This window comes from Microcaecilia unicolor, chromosome 3 (assembly GCF_901765095.1).
Source record: "Microcaecilia unicolor chromosome 3, aMicUni1.1, whole genome shotgun sequence".
Lineage (NCBI taxonomy): Eukaryota > Metazoa > Chordata > Amphibia > Gymnophiona > Siphonopidae > Microcaecilia > Microcaecilia unicolor.
Genome location: NC_044033.1, coordinates 374335994 through 374352527, shown reverse-complemented (window position 1 = coordinate 374352527; position 16534 = coordinate 374335994). Strand labels below are relative to the sequence as shown.

Sequence of the window (16534 nt, the reverse complement as noted above, 5' to 3'; positions counted from 1 at the left end):
TACTAGCAGGTGGAGATAGATTACTAATTTGAGTTGTGCCACATAGGTTGGTGTGCAGCTGATCCAAGCCATTATTTAGATAACAAAGCAGTGAAAAAGTATAACTACAGCAACAATAAAAGACAAAACTTCTTCCTCCTCCTCTAGAAATTGCTGGAGAACAGAAAAAAAAACCTTCAAAATAGTGAAACTGTAGATGCCTATCCAAACAGAGAAATTCAAATATCTGAAATCTATTACAAAAACAAACAGAGAAAAAGCAGAGAAGGGCAGGTTTCTGAACTGATCTTTTGGGACAAAAGGAAACCTTGTTCACCAAACTGTATTCTTTTCCACATGTAATCTCAGATAAACTGTCAAGCAAAGTGGATATCTATATATGTTGATACTAAGCTACTGTTACTAACACCACACTGTTGTATTAATACAAATAAGGGGAAAAGGCCTCAGAGATCCTTGGTAATACAGCACCCTGCGGACCTGTCTGTGGTATACTAATTAATGCAACACTCATCAGACTTCTATTTTTCATCTGCCAGAAAAAAACCCTAAGAAAAAGATGTGTGCTTCATGGTTGTTTGGACTGAATTATTTTTATAAAAAATATATATTGTTAAAATTAAAAATTAAAATAGTGATTTCTTAGTGGGGGGGTTTCTGGCCAATGAAAGACTAAAGTCTTTTAATTAGCATACCACAGACTGGTCTGTAGGGGACTAAAGGAAAGAAAATTAGCAGATAAAACCTAACTCCTCTTTTCTTAGCATCCCAACAGATCAGTCCTGAACTTGTGGAATGCATCAAAGTGGTCCTTAAGTTTGGAGGGCAACAGATGGCCCTGCTGATAGCACCAGATCTCCATAGGAAGCCTCTTTGTGAGCTGTAACATCCCATCTATAATGTTTGGAAAATGTATAAATGAAAGACCACATTGCCGACCTGTAAATCTCATCTAATGAAATTGCTCTAGATTCTGCCCAGGAAGTAGAAAGCCCTCTAGTAGAGTGAGCCTTTAAAGATAATAATGGTTGCTTACTGGCCAGAATTTAGGTGGAAGAAATTATATCTTTCCTTGTCATCAAGCAGATGCAGCCATTACAGATGGGTTGTGTCCATCAACCAGCAGAGGGAGATAGAGAGCACACATTTTTCAGTGAGAATCAGGTGTTTAACATTCAGAGTTTCTATTTATTTACTTTTTTATGGCATTTATAAACCCAGTGCTTTTTTTGTGCCGGTACGCACCGGTACAGCGTACCGGCACCTTTTTTTCTCAGGCTGACAGAACTCTCTCGCTGAAGTCTGAGTCTCCTGCTGAGTGGCTCCGCTATGGCGGCGGATGAAGTTTGTCATGTCACCAACCCCTTACCCTATCAGCTTTGGCAGGCAGGCCCAGCAACAGCACGCACCCGACTGCAACGAAGAGGTCACCTGAGCAATGGCACGTGCGTGTTGTGAAGCCAGGTCCTGCTCCTGCCTGCCTCGTGCACTGCCTTGAATCGTGCGGGACAGAGAAGAACTGACGCCGTCAACAAGTGCTCACCAGCACTACTGCTCCCTCTATATGCTCCAAAGTTGGAAAAATGCCTGCAACAGGCAGGGTACAGCTGAGCACCGGCAGTGGGGCACCACTGAGTGCAGAGGAGGGCGCAGGTGATTAACTCCCTTGAGAAAACGTACCACATCTGGCTGCGAAGCCAGGGAAGCACCCTTCAGGTGGCCCCTGAAGCAAGCCAGAGCCGCTACCTGGACTTTAAGGGAACTGAGCGACAGGCCTTTCTCCAGACCTTCTTGCAGGAACGCCAGCACTGAAGAAATTGGAGCAGTGAAGGGAGAAAGTGAGCCTGCTTCACACCACGCTGCAAAGGTACGCCAAACCCTGGCGTAAGCAGTAGAAGTAGAGCGCTTCCTCGCTCTCAGCATAGTGGCGATGACCTTGTCTGAGAAGCCCTTCTTCCTCAGACGCTGCCGCTCAATAGCCAGGCCGTAAGACCAAAGAGGGAGGGATCCTCCATCACCACGGGACCCTGATGCAACAGGCCCTGCTCCACTGGCAGCCGCAGAGGGTCGTCCACTGAGAGCCTGATCAAGTCCGCATACCAGGGACGTCTGGGCCAGTCCGGACCCACCAGGATTATCCGGCCCGGATGCTTTGCCACCCGGTCTAGTACCCTGCCCAACATGGGCCAGGGCGGGAACACATAGAGAAGCTCTTGTGTCGGCCACTGTTGGAGAAGAGCATCTACTCCCAGAGATCGAGGGTCCCGTCCTCTGCTGAAAAAGCGCGGCACTTGGCAATTGGCCGATGACGCCATCAGATCTAGGCTCGGCTGGCCCCAGCGCTTCGTGATGTCCTAGAACGCCTGAGCCGATAACTGCCACTCTCCGGGATCCAAGGTATGGCGACTGAGAAAGTCCGCCTTGACATTCATGACTCCGGCAATGTGGGCCGCTGACAGCTGTTCCAGGTTCGCTTCCGCCCACTGGCATAGATTCATGGCTTCCTTGGCTAGAGGGGCGCTCTTGGTACCTTCCTGGCGGTTGACATAGGCCACAGCCGTGGCATTGTCCGACAGGACCCGTACTGGCTTCAACGCCAGTACCGGGAGGAACTCCAAAAGCGCCAACTGAATGGCTCTGAGTTCCAGGAGGTTGATAGACCACTTTGCCTCTGCAGGAGACCAGAGCCCCTGCGCTGTCCTTCCCAAGCAGTGGGCTCCCCAGCCCGTCAAAGAGGCGTCCGTCGTGATGACAATCCACTCCGGGGTCACAAGAGGCATCCCTGCAGACAACTTGTCTGTCTTCAGCCACCAGCTCAGCGCTTTGCGCACTGCTGGGTCCAAGGGAAGGCGCACAGCATAATCCTCCGACACCGGAGTCCAGCGCTGCAGCAGAGAGTGTTGTAGTGGTCTCATATGAGCCCTGGCCCAGGGCACTACTTCCATCGTGGCCGTCATAGAGCCCAACAGCTGCACATAGTCCCAAGCCCGAAGCGGAGAGGCTACTAGGAACTGGTCCACCTGAGCCTGAAGTTTGACAATCCGATTGTCCGGCAGGAACACTCTGCCCACTTGGGTGTCGAATCGAACTCCCAGATACTCCAGGGACTGAGTCGGGCGCAGCTGGCTTTTCTCCCAGTTGATGATCCACCCCAGGGAGCTCAAAAGAGCAATCACCCGGTCCACAGCTTTGCCGCACTCTGCATAAGAGGGGGCTCGGATCAACCAGTCGTCCAGATAAGGATGGACTTGTACTCCTTCCTTTCGCAGGAAGGCCGCGATGACCACCATTACTTTGGAGAAGGTCCGCGGAGCAGTAGCCAACCCGAACGGGAGGGCTCTGAACTGGAAGTGTCGGCCCAGGACTGCAAAACGCAGAAAGCGTTGATGAGGAGGCCAGATGGGAATATGCAAGTACGCTTCCTTGATGTCCAAGGATGCCAGGAACTCCCCTGCCTTCACTGCCGCTATAACAGAGCGGAGAGTCTCCATGCGAAAGTGCCGAACTTTCAAGGCCCGATTGACCCCTTTGAGGTCGAGGATAGGCCGTACAGAACCTCCTTTCTTTGGTACCACAAAGTAAATGGAGTAACAGCCCTTGGCAAGCTGATTTTCTGGCACCGGAACGACCGCACCCAGGCGGATCAGATTGTCCAAGGTCTGCTGCACTGCCACAGCTTTGACCGGAGACTTGCAGGGAGAGAGTACAAACCCGTCTCTTAAGGGTCGGTAGAACTCTAGCTTGTAGCCGTCTCTTATGACTTCCAGCACCCAAGCGTCTGAAGTTACCCTGGTCCACTCGCCCAGAAACGAGGACAGGCGTCCTCCAATCTGCACTGGGCCATGGACCAGGACCCCGTCATTGGGTACGAGACCCTGGGGGAGGACCGGAGGGCGCACCTCCGGGACGGCGGACTCTGCGAAAGGAATGCTGCTTGGGGGAGAAATTCCTCTTGAAGGAAGAGGGGGCAGAGGAGCCCGACTTGCCCGGGCAGTACCGACGGGCTTCCTGAAACCGTCCTCTGGAGATACCGGGGCGAGCACTGGCCCGAGCCCTGACCTCTGGTAACCTCTTGCCCTTAGACGTGCCTAGATCGGTCACAATTTTGTCCAGCTCGACCCCAAAGAGCAGCTTGCCTTTAAAAGGCAACTTAGCCAGGCGGGACTTAGAGGCGTGGTCAGCAGACCAATGTTTCAGCCAAAGCCACCGCCGCGCAGAGACTGTCTGAGCCATACCTTTAGCCGAGGCTCTCAAGACATCATACAGTAAGTCTGCCAAATAAGCCAAGCCCGATTCCAGGGCCGGCCAATCAGCCCTCAAGGAAGGATCCGAGGGGGAAGCCCGCTGCACAATCGTGAGGCACGCCCTGGCCACATAGGAGCCGCAAACTTAAGGCAGCCGCCTCGAAGGACGACCTTAAGGCCGCCTCCAATCTTCTGTCTTGGGCGTCCTTTAGGGCCGTGCCACCTTCCACCGGCAACGCCGTTTTCTTAGTCACCGCAGTGATTAAAGAATCCACGGTAGGCCAAAGAAAGGCCTCCCGTTCACTTTCAGGCAAAGGATAGAGGCGGGACATAGCCCTAGCCACTTTGAGGCTCGCTTCCGGGACATCCCATTGAGCCGAAATTAAGGTGTGCATGGCATCATGCACGTGGAAGGTTCTAGGCGGGCGCTTTGTCCCCAGCATAATGGCGGAGCCAACAGGGGCTGAGGGAGAGACGTCCTCTGGAGAGGAAATCTTCAAAATGCTCATGGCCTGCACTAACAGGTTGGGCAAATCCTCTGAGCGAAAGATCCGCGCTGCAGAGGGGTCATCCGCTCCATCCGAGCGGGAATCCGTCTCCTCCAAGGAATCCCCAAAGGACCGTTGGGAGAACTCAGATACGCTGCCCTCATCTACATCAGAGGAAACGGAGTCCTCTAAGGCCTGGGAATCCACCCAAGGGCGTTTACTTCCGGGGGCCTCAACCCCTTTATCGGACAAGGGAGAAGGGGCAGCGTTTTGCATAAGGAAGGCCTGATGCAGCAGCAAAATAAACTCGGGGGAGAAACCCCCCAGACTGTGCACTTCAGCAGCCTGGGCCACAGCCCTAGACGCACCCTCAACCGGCGCTCGCAAGAGTGGGGGAGAAACATGCTGCGCATCCAAGATGGCGTCCGGCGCGACACTCCGCGAAGGAGCCGCACGGGAAGAACGGCGCTTAACTTTAGTCGCTTTTTTGCCGTCGCCCAAATCAAGGGCGGCCATGGCATTAACGTCTCCCAGCTCAAGGGCGGCCCAAGAAGAAGCTGTCCGAGCAGAGTGGCCGGCCAAGATGGCGGAGGCGAGCAGCGGGGGATGGGTGTTTATGGCGGGAAAAACCGCCGCGCCGGAGGAAGACACAGGACACTGACCGGCCTCCGAACTGACACCCAACAAGGGCGAATCAGACTTTAAGACCCCCGCATCCGCGCTAGAAGCGCACACGCAGTCCAGGGAGCGATTCTTCGCGCCCTCGCCCTCCGACGCCATAGGCCACGTGGAGATCGATCGGGGAACCCCCTGCCCGCTATAAAAAGGTAAAAATTACCTGCTTCTCGCTCCGAGCTGTAACGACCTGGTGTCCCAGTGAGTAGCTGCAATAAACGTTTAAATAAACGTCGAAATAAACGCCTTTAAGGACGTCCAAAATTTTTTTTTTTTTTTACGGAGCCAGCGGAAGGGGGGAGAAAAGGAGGGACCTGGCGCCACCAGGTTTGCACTTGCTCAAGAAGAGCCCTCAACCCCAGGTACTCAACAAAACCTAAAAATTAGGCTTGGAGACCTAGCCAGAGCTGCTGCTGTGTGTGACCACCACCTGCTGAGATAGAGAACATACTGAGGAGTTTCTGACAGCACATGACCACATATAGGGAGGCAAAAGGATTGCTCTCTATCTCCACCTGCTGGTAGATGGACACAACCCACCAGTCTATGGATTGATCAGCATGATGATATGGAACAAGCATTTAATAAATGTAAACATGTAGGAGGCTCATCACACTCTGTTTTACCTAGATTGTAAGCTCTTTGAGCAGGGACTGTCTCTATGTGTCTCATGTTCAGTGCTGCGTGTGCCTGGTAGCGCTATACGTTAGTAGTAGTAGTAGAGAAGCTAGACCGCGGGTTGGTTCTTGGTGTATGTGAAGGCAATCAAATGCATGTGTTTTGGTATCTGCTAAGGTCTGCATCTACATCTAGCAGATTAGAGAAAGCTTATGCTAAAGAATAAAGATACTGACATTTGCATCTATTTACACCAGCATGATCTCTAATTTGCTCTGGAAATGATTGATGTCACAAATACAGGATTAGAGCTTCAAGAAAATGAAGTATATAAAATGTAATGCTAAGGGCACTTATGAGCCAGAAAAGGCAAACAAACAGAGAGCACAATGTGGATGGCTAGATATAGTTCTGAAATTAACAAATGCTTTAGATTTTGCTTTATTACTTTTTGTTCAGAACTGATCCAGGTATAGGTAGCAGTAGTGCAGAAATAAGTGATAGCAGGAACGATTCGTCACTGCTTGAGAAATCTTAGTAAAGCTGGGGAAGAAATAATGAAACTTCAGTTTTGCACATATGAATGCATGATGCTTCACTAAAATGCATTAATTTACACAGGAAAAAAAAGGAAGGTCTTTATTTGTTCCTGAAAGTTATGTTAGTGGACCTTTTTGTGTACTTTTTTCATCCATTCATTTTATAGCACTTTACAGTGTTTTTAAATACTATCTATAGCAGAATTGTGGACTTCTACATTTTAGGTTCTTAATGCTGCTGGAATAAGGCAGGTCAGATTGTTAGTATTATACCCAGGCACTAAGATCAGCATTACTTATTGTGACTCCATCAAGATCTTCTGATATGTAGTTCTGTGTGGAACATCCTGTTTGTTATGTTTTTTCAGTAAGAGATATATTGGTATTCTAGGGACTGGTGTAATATTCTCAAAGATGCTTTTTATATGCTCTATGGCTGGTAAAGGGGCATGACTACTGTGGGGTGTGGTTACTGTAGGGGCAGAGCAATATATGGGGCGGAGCATTTATAGTAGCCCCACCTCCCAGGTTGCCCTGCATGAGTACCGGCACCTTTTTTTTTCTTACAAAAAAAGCACTGTATATACCACATTAAGCCTACATCAAAAGAAAAAAAAGATGGCATGTGGGAACGTGCTCCTTTTGCTTTGTGGGATGCAGTGGTATAGTATAACAAATGCACTTGCCTTTTATTTTTTATTATTACTATATTATAGAGAAGGTATTGAATAATGAGGGGTTTCCTTTATGCAGAACTGTCCAGTCAGTCTAAATGTACCAACACTGTCCAGTTCAGCACACTAGTAGCAGCCAAGTTCAAAGACAGTTAATTATGTTCGGTAGAAAATAAATCTTTTGGCTCGGGCTGCTTGCTCTCTGAATATTCAACCACTGTTTCATTATTGCTACCAAGTATTACATATTATGGGCATTTGTTAATTCATTTATCCAGTCCTTCCATACACATCGTTTTGCTTTTGAAACCCAAAGGTTTCCTATGCTAGCATTGTACTTATTTGACTTAGTTTTTCTGTACAAGTTTTGCTTGATTTGAAATAAAAAAAAATTTTAATCATCTTTTCAATAAGGGGTGGGAGGCCCTCACTGAACTGGTCTGCATAGGGCTCTGTAATTGCTAAGAGTGGCCATGGCTATCCTCAGTGAAATATTTGCCATCTGTATTGTATAGAACAGTGTAGAAAAATGAGCACATACTACAGAATTTATAACTGCGTTTGCAACCAGCTATAATAAGGTTTTTCAAACTGTTTTAGTGATATTTTTATTTCCTGATATTTATAGCTTGAGACGGGAAGCTTTCAAATTAACAAGCTGTCCAATTAAAAAAAAAAAACAAAACACTTTCATCCCCCACCTTTGTAGGCACTGCCTATTCAACTGGATCAAGTTTAGAGTTGTTGTTTTTTTTTTTCTCTTCAAACAGATGCGACCACCCATAGGCAGTCCCTAACTTCTAATAAGCTTTTGCTATTGTTTTGGGTGTACTAAAACCACGGCAAGCTCCGCTTACTGGCTTCAGCTCTTACAGTGGACTAGATACGGTCACTTCGTCTCCTGTCTATAAACCTCCTTGGCCTCATACTGTCTCCTGTTCTCAATCTAACTTTGATCGAACCACAGACACAAAAATTGTATAGTGACCTAGCCCGCCACGACCCTCCCCCGTCCACTCGTACTTTCGAGGCTACTCGGCCCCAGGAGCCCTTATCTTAGCTGGCCTCGTATCGTGGCAGAATCTCTTTGCTTTCCCTCCCGGATCAAACTGTATCTTCCGAGTCCCAAGGAGCGCGAGCCATCATTCACTCTGCTGGCGTGGCGATCTGTGCTGTGTGGGCTGGCCGGCCGGCCCCCTGGGCCCTAACCCTACCCTACTACTGCCTTTGCCTTGTGCGTCATGACGTCGGCGTGGGGCGGACCTGGCCGGTAAAACGCCTCCATTTTCAATGAATATATGTGGCCATGAGGGAGGACGAGTCTTGGACTGTTTTTCGCGTCAGGTATATTCTTCTAGGTTAGGGTGAACTTCTATATCGGTCTGATGCCAGCTAGATTATGGCATTTTTGGGCCTTTTTTTTTTTACCCAGGGGGTTGGGTTCAGGTGGTGTCCGGGCAGATTCGTGAAGGGTGCCGGTGATGGTCGCTGGGCCACCGGGAAGACTTTGGTGGTTAGGGGCTCAGGAGGTCCGAGGTCCAGGGCCGCTGAGCCACTTGAAAAATGGCAGTGACCGGTCACCTCGCACAGCTGTTTCTGGCCACTCTCTGAGCTGGGCGTATCTCTGCACCCCTCAACACCATTTTCTCTGTCCTGTCAACTGGCTGTAGTGTTGCTAGATTTTAAATAGGGTTTATAGCCTGTGTATGGCAAATAGTGGCTCTAAGTAACCCGGGTAAAGGAAAGTACTGAGCCACAAAGTAGCCCAGGCTTCCTTCTAGTTCATTTTAATATTTTTAATTTTATTACATTTATATTTGGAGGTTTGTGGAATATCCAATCTAGTTCTAAGTGGCTTACAAAAGTTGTAATAACATCAACAAGGTACCATTAGGGTAAAATAAAATTATATTACACTGAAATATCATGACTATGTAACAATCCTAAAAAGAGAATATGAATCACCTTTAACACATATCTAGTGCCCTGAAGAGCACAGGTACAAATCAAAGTAGGGTATGCACAAAAAGTAGCAAATATGAGTTATCTTGTTGGGCAGACTGGATGGACCGTGCAGGTTTTTTTTCTGCCGTCATCTACTATGTTAGTGGTAAGTGCAGTTTTTAATTTTCTTCTAAATCTTTCATAAGATCTCAGAGAATATTCTTAGATAAGGCAGTTCACCTATTTAGTAACGTACTGAAAGCCAGCAGTATGCATTGATTTATTTATTTTATTAGGATTTATTTACCACCTTTTTGAAGGAATTCACTCAAGGCGGTGTACGTAAGAATAGATCAAACATGAGCAATAGGCAATTACAGCAGTAAAAATATTCAAGTAACAATACAAAGTATGGCATGCTATACTACTTACAATGTCAACACAATACAAAATAGAACATTTTAATTGATTGTAAAGAGTAAAGCAAAGATGTAACATGTAGATAGGTAAGAGAGTAAGAAGAGTTAGAAAGTAAGGTAACTGATTTAAAGAAAGTTGCATGAGGTCAGAGAGATGGCCCAGTCCTTTACAGCTTGGCAAATGGAGGATAAGATAATCTTATGCCTGTGCAAAGGCTTTATGCATAGGTAGCTCTATCGAGGATAGTATGTAGCTTAGAGACAATCCATAGAGAGAATCTGCTAAATGAGCACACAGGTCTTAAAAACAACTCTGGCGCAGACTGGCAACCAATTAAAAGATCGTAACAAGGGGTAACATGATCATATCATAATGCTTGACAGATTCAACGTGCAGCGCTGTTCCTTGGTTGTAATTTTTTAAACACAGTATTCCCTACATCTGATTATAAAACAGCATTATAGTAATTTATTTGGGACATCATGAAACTGTGGACCACATTGTGAAATACAGACTTTGAAAAATAAATTTTAGCCTTCACAACTGCCAGAGTGCTCGAAGTACTTTTGACACAGGTACTGATGTTTGTATCTCAAATGACAAATATTGATCAAAAGTTATTCCCAAGAGTTTTATGTTATCTAATTGAAAATTTTTTTGACCAGTACAAAATTTGTTACATGAAATAGGGTTAAATGGACTAGAAATCACCAAAAATGTTGTTTTGTCTCTGTTTAACTTCAGCTTAAAGGTCTTAGCCCAGGATTCCATTAAATATAATGGAATCCTTCTAGCATATAAATATTTTCAAAACTTATTTTTACTTCTGGATCTTCAGAACATTCAGACTTGTGAAAAAAACAAAACAAAACACTTGCTCTGATTCAAGTGTAGTACTTATTGTCTATCTGAATCAATGCGATGAAAAGATTAGTTTTGAAGAAAATGTAGCTGTTGATAGCATAAATTTTTTGGACATTACATTTACTTTAAATGGTGGTAGATTTAGCACGACATTGTTTAGGAAGAAAACAGATCAAAATTCTCTTCTTCATTACCGGAGTTTTCATCTTAGACATTTAAGGGATGGGATCCCGATAGATCAGCTGCTGAGGGTTAAAGGGTTAAACAGTTGTGTTTGGATGAGGAAGATTACAATTATCAAGCATCCATACTGGCATAACGATTTGCTCAACAAAAATATCTAAAATCAGTTATTAAGAGAGCACTTAAGAGGGCTAAAAATACGCACAGGGAGTGGCTCCTACAGGAGTCGACAACTGAGCGGAATGAATGCTTGACATGCTTTCTTCCATATTCTAAACAGTCCATGATTTTGCAGAAAGCACTTATGAGACACTGGAATGTATTGACGGTTCATCAAGTATTTAATGAATACCCTTCTATATGCTATTTTTGGGGACACTAGTCTAATCAACTAGACTACTGCAATGCAGTATATGTAGGGTGCAAGGAAAACACACTAAAATCACTGCAAACAGTACAAAACACGGCAGCAAGAAATCAGAATACGAAAGAGCAACCCCACTGCTTGAAACATTACACTGGCTACCAGTTAAGGCAAGAATATTTTTCAAAGCGAGCACCCTAATCTTCATGATTGGAATGGCACCCAGATATATGTTTAACATAATTGAACTATCTGCAAGAAATGCCAGCCCAGTAAACAGAAACTACCTACTCCTACATCTTCCCAACTGGAAAAACACTATCTACACAGCAGGATTTAGCTACCTGGGTTCCAAATGGTGAAACTCGATACCAAAAACCATAAGAAGCATCACAAATCGCCTCCAGTTCAGAAAAGAAATGAAAACCTACCTCTTCAAAACAATTCTACAGCTAATCACAAAGATATCATCGCCTTCCTTTCAAATCAACCTCTCCAAAAATTATGTAAATAAACATCACCAAAACTGTACAACTGAACACAAATCTACCACTACCTTTTTCTCTTCAAATCTGTCTCATCAAAAACTCTGTGAATAACCACACAAACTGTAGATGCCCTCTCCACATTGCACAACACTATCGTAACTCCACCAAAATGTAAATTGTAAGCCACTTTGAATAGAAATTTGTTTTTGGATAATAGTGGGATACAAGAATGCATGCATATACTATTTGGCATTAATTAGAATTTATGCGCATAGCTGTCTTAAGTGTATGCTGTAATGTGATGCGTGTAAATTCTAAGTTATATAGTTGAAAAGGGAGCATGGCCATGGACGTGGAATAGGTGGGTCATGGGTGTTTCTAAAATCTATGTGCATTGTTATAGAATACACCCGGTCCACACCTAATTTATTATACCAAGCTTTACGTGTCATAATTGCTCAACGTATTCTATAAACCGTGTGGAAATTTAGGTGTATTCTATAAAGTATACCTAAATTTAGATGTTCTGGACATATTTTTTTCTGGAGGGGGGGGGGGGGAGGCAATTTTTTTTAGACGTGATATATAGAATCTAGCCCTAAATAATAGTTCTAGGATTGTTGCTGTTTGAATTCTGGGTTGTTGGTATTTTGGTATAGGAAGTTTGCTTACATAGGTTTTGATGAGTTTGGTTACTTTCAAAGTACATTATAATGGAAGGAGTTTGTGTTGCTGTCACTAACGTGACAAGGAAATTTGCAATTTTTTTTTTTTGCTATGGGGCGCACATTCCACCAATGTGTTATGATTTTTAAAATTTTTATTTATTTATTTATTTATTTAATTGGTCTCCCCCTCCCCCCCTGCAGATATATCACAGGTGTTATACATTCATCACACTGACATCTGGAATAGTTTAGTTTCATATTTATCTATCCACAGTTCTTAATATTATAATGTATTATGTCCAATTATGTTTTGTGGTATTATTCTGGAAGGGATAATAGTGGTCCATAATGAGTTTTATCAACATTTTGGGTGTAGGGGTAGCCCATGAACCTTAAAGGGGGACACAAGTCTGAAGGTTTTCCAGTGCTATCTGTCGTGCTCTTGTACTTGCCTAGGGACAGGATTATTCAAAGAGAGCACCATATTCAACCAGCGGTCAGATACAGGGTCCATGATTACAGGATTCCTGGAGAATGTCTTGTTTGTGGCTTATATCCAATAACTGTTGCTGTAATGATCAAATGAAAGTAATTTGGAAGGGGATATGAAATGGGAGAGGGAGAAAAATCCCTGAGCAGTTTATTCCTGGGGGAATTCTACAAAAAAAAAATATGAAAATTGTGTGCACAGTATTTGAAAATTCCTCAAACTTTTGCACACTTTATTTGTAAATTTCTTGCACAAAATTCCCCCGTTATAAGGGTTGGCATCTCCCCCCATACATGAAATACTCCTCCACCACCACTGCAGTTTCACATTCCTGCAGATATCCATCCCATTCCCATGGCACGTGCACATGTACCTCATCCACCTTTTTCCAGCTCCTCTTCCTTCACACACACACATCCACCTTTTGTCCATCCTCCCCACCCCCTCGCACACGTATGCCATTCACATTTTTTTCCAGACCCCCCCACTCCCTCCCTCCCTGTACACTCACTGCTCCAGTGTGGTAAGAGGAGGAGCTGCACAGTCTTTCTTCATGCTGCTTCCTGCTCCTCTGCTGGCCCAGATCTGACTGTTCTCTTGAGCCTTGTGAATTTCCATACAGCCCTGCAGCTTATGGCACTGCCAGAGACCAATGTGGCAGAGGAGGAAGCAGTCTGACCTGTGGCTGTGCAGCTCCTCCTGTTGCTGTGCTGGGGAGTGTGAGGGAGGGAGGCAGCCAGAAAGCAGACCACACAGAGGTGGGGAATTCTGCGCAAAATCTCCCAGACGTAGTAGTTACAAGTGAAGACTCATGGTATCAGAACTTAGTCCTGAGCTGGAAACCCAAAAGAGCAGGAAGAAAACGGGTCAGGGTCAAAATACACCCAAAACAAACAAAGATATTTGAGATGCAAGGCAGCATTATCTTTTAGTTCGGTGTAACTCCTAATGCAGGCAATGATGAATTAATGCGAAATCATGGGCATTGGTAGTTACATGGACATTCACCCACTCCTCTCTTCCAACTGCTGTCTCAGATTTGTCCAGCTCAGTTCGTCCCCTCTGATGATTATCTGATAATTTCACACTTACCCACCCTACTCCAGTCTTGTTTAGTCATCACCAGTTTCTTTTTTAATTTTGTACAGTTATCGAGTCTCTTACCAGTAGTTCCAATGAGGCAGTTTTCATGATTTACTCCTTGCTTTGTGACTCATACTGTTCTTACTTAATTTTGCTTGTTTGTAGCCTTTTGTCAACTCAGGGTTAGTTTGTAGTTTGGGCTCTGCTGTGTCACCAGATGCTGGGTTCAGCTTCTGCACAGTAATTGTGGGAGGGCAAGGCACAATAACCCCCCCCCCCCCCCCCCCCCACCAACAATGATATTATGGGCAATCACATAAGGTTTCCCACGGAGGTAGGGGCAAGGAGCTGAGGAATAGTAGAGGACACCAAAGGTGGTATTTGACCAGATTTTTCTTCTTTCTTGAGGTCCGGTAAAGAAGTAGTTCTCTCATTTTGTTCACTGATTTTTTTTTTTTTGAAAGCAGCGTATCAAAACAGAAAAGCATTTCATTACAGTAAGAAAAATTCCCAGAAATTTCTCTTGCAAACACAATGTAGTGTTTTCACTAGAAAAGCAGGCCCAAAATACGGTCTATTTTATTTCTTTGAAGACTAAACAGCAGTAACTTTTATTTACATTCTACAGGACAGGCTTTACTTGTTCAAAAAAAAATAGGTTTCTTCCCTTTTTGTATGGGATCTCCCAGCAACATTAGATAAGTATTGCGTTTACTACTGGTCTCTCTTTTACCAGACAAATTACTTGAGGGATCCAGATTCTTTCCGGTAAATCCCTGTAATCCTTTTGTCTTCCAGATAACCCTTCCAGGTTCTTGGGGTGAGCATAAGAATGTGAATTAACTGCTAGAATATAATAACCCAGGTAAGTAGTTCTTTTCTTTCTATATATCTAAAGTCCCAATATACCCCAAAATAGTTACAGCACTTATGTTTTAACTAACTTTAAGTGTGTTATGTTCTGGCTAGGTGTATGTCTTGTGAGGTCTCGCCATTGGGCACTTTTTAAAGGTCTGCATCTGAATTGCAGATTTCCTGGACTGAAGGATGAGTTGGAATCCCTTGATGGTAGGCTCAGCTCCTGTGCTGTGGGCAATAATGCCATCTAATCTCAATGCACTAAACACTAACTAAGAAAACTAACAGAAAAACCTTTGATCCCAACCAGCAGACCTTATATCATCTCATGAAAACATGCCTATGCTGTGTGAAAACACTAATGTTTTTCAATAAAATAAAATGAAAAATGGCTTTCTGCCTAACTCTAGTGATTCTTTAACTTATTGCCCAGTGACTTGCCGTGACTCTTGCCCTTCTGTCTCAGTGATTTGTTCCCTTAGCATGCCTACAGGGGGTCTGCTTCTTCAGCTGCTCCAGTTCCCTTCTTCCTCTGTCCGTGTCTTATTGGCTTTGTTAGCTCTATTAATAGAGGTTTCTGCAGCATGTCTCTGGGGTCTCTGCTCTCTCTGAGGGGCTGTCTTCTGGCCTCTATGCATTCTCTCCATGGAGTTTTTCTGTCTGGCTGTTCTTACCTTCTCTGGGCTATCTGTACAACATGTGTTGGATCTCTATTCCTGTGGCCCTACCTCATCTCTTAGCTTTTGGACTCCCTCTGTTCTTTCTATTGCTCCAGTGGCTGTCCATCCCCACTGTGCTTCTCAGATGCATGGCTACCCCTTATTTTATTGGTGGTTGGGAGGAGGGGATAGTGCTGGGCAGACTTATATGGTCTGTGCCCTGAAAAGGACAGGTACAAATCAAAGTAGGGTATACACAAAAAGTAGCACATGTGAGTTTATCTTGTTGGGCAGACTGGATGGACCGTGCAGGTCTTTTTCTGCCGTCATCTACTATGTTTATAACTTTTGTATTCTACTGTTCTAATTACAGTAGTCCATAGTGGATTAACAGATTTGGCAACATTCTAGTAATGGGTGATTTCAACTACCCTAATATGTATAACCTTTTGAGTACTGCCTTCCTGGGCAGCCATTCAAAGCAGCTCACAATAATAAAAGATTTACAGTAAAAATTCACACCAAATGTAACACAGAATAATAAAGCAAGCTAAAATAAACCAAAATTAATACAAGTAGTACAGTAAATAAATACATAGCAAAAATTGTCAGGTGAAGTTGCCTAAAATCTCCCCAGACAGAGTATCTGCCTTCTACACAAATCACCATCAGCACTGAGTTAAGATGCCCTATCAGCTGCCTCTTAAACTAGTAAACATGAGGAAAAGATGAGTTAAAAAAAATTCTAACATAAGAATAGCCATACTTAGAAAGAATAGTCATACCGGGTCAGACTAATGGTCCATCCAGCCCAATATCTGATTTCTAACAGTGACCAATCCAGGTCACATGTACCTGGAAGAAACCCAAATATTAGCCAAATTCCGTGCTACCAATCCCAGAGAAAGCAGTGGATTCCCCATATCTATCTTAAAAGCAACTATGGACTTTTCCTCCAGGAACTTGTCCAAACCTTTTTTTAAACTCAGATACCCTAACCACTGTTATTACATCCCCTGGCAGCGACTTCCAGAGCTTAACTACTTGAGTGAAAAATTATTGCTCTTATTTATTTTAAAAGTATTTCCATGTAACTTCATTGAGTGTCCCCTAGACTTTGTACTTTCTGAAAGAGTAAAAAAATCTATTCACTTTTACCTGTTCTGCACCACTCAAGATTTTGTAGATCTGAATTATATCTCCCCTCAGCCGTCTTTTTTCCAAGCTGAAGAGCCCTAACGTCTTTAGCCATTCCATCCCCTTTATCATTTTCAT

The 16534-nt window shown here is 44.5% G+C and overlaps 1 protein-coding gene across 1 annotated transcript in view; it reads left to right on the top strand.

The window, feature by feature from the left end:
- Window positions 1-8566: 8566 nt before the first annotated feature.
- MPV17 (mitochondrial inner membrane protein MPV17) overlaps window positions 8567-16534 on the top strand; it is a 146088-nt gene continuing 138120 nt past the window's right edge. The window contains 1 exon segment of the mRNA XM_030198599.1: window positions 8567-8582. The gene's annotated coding sequence lies outside the window, so the exon portion shown is untranslated.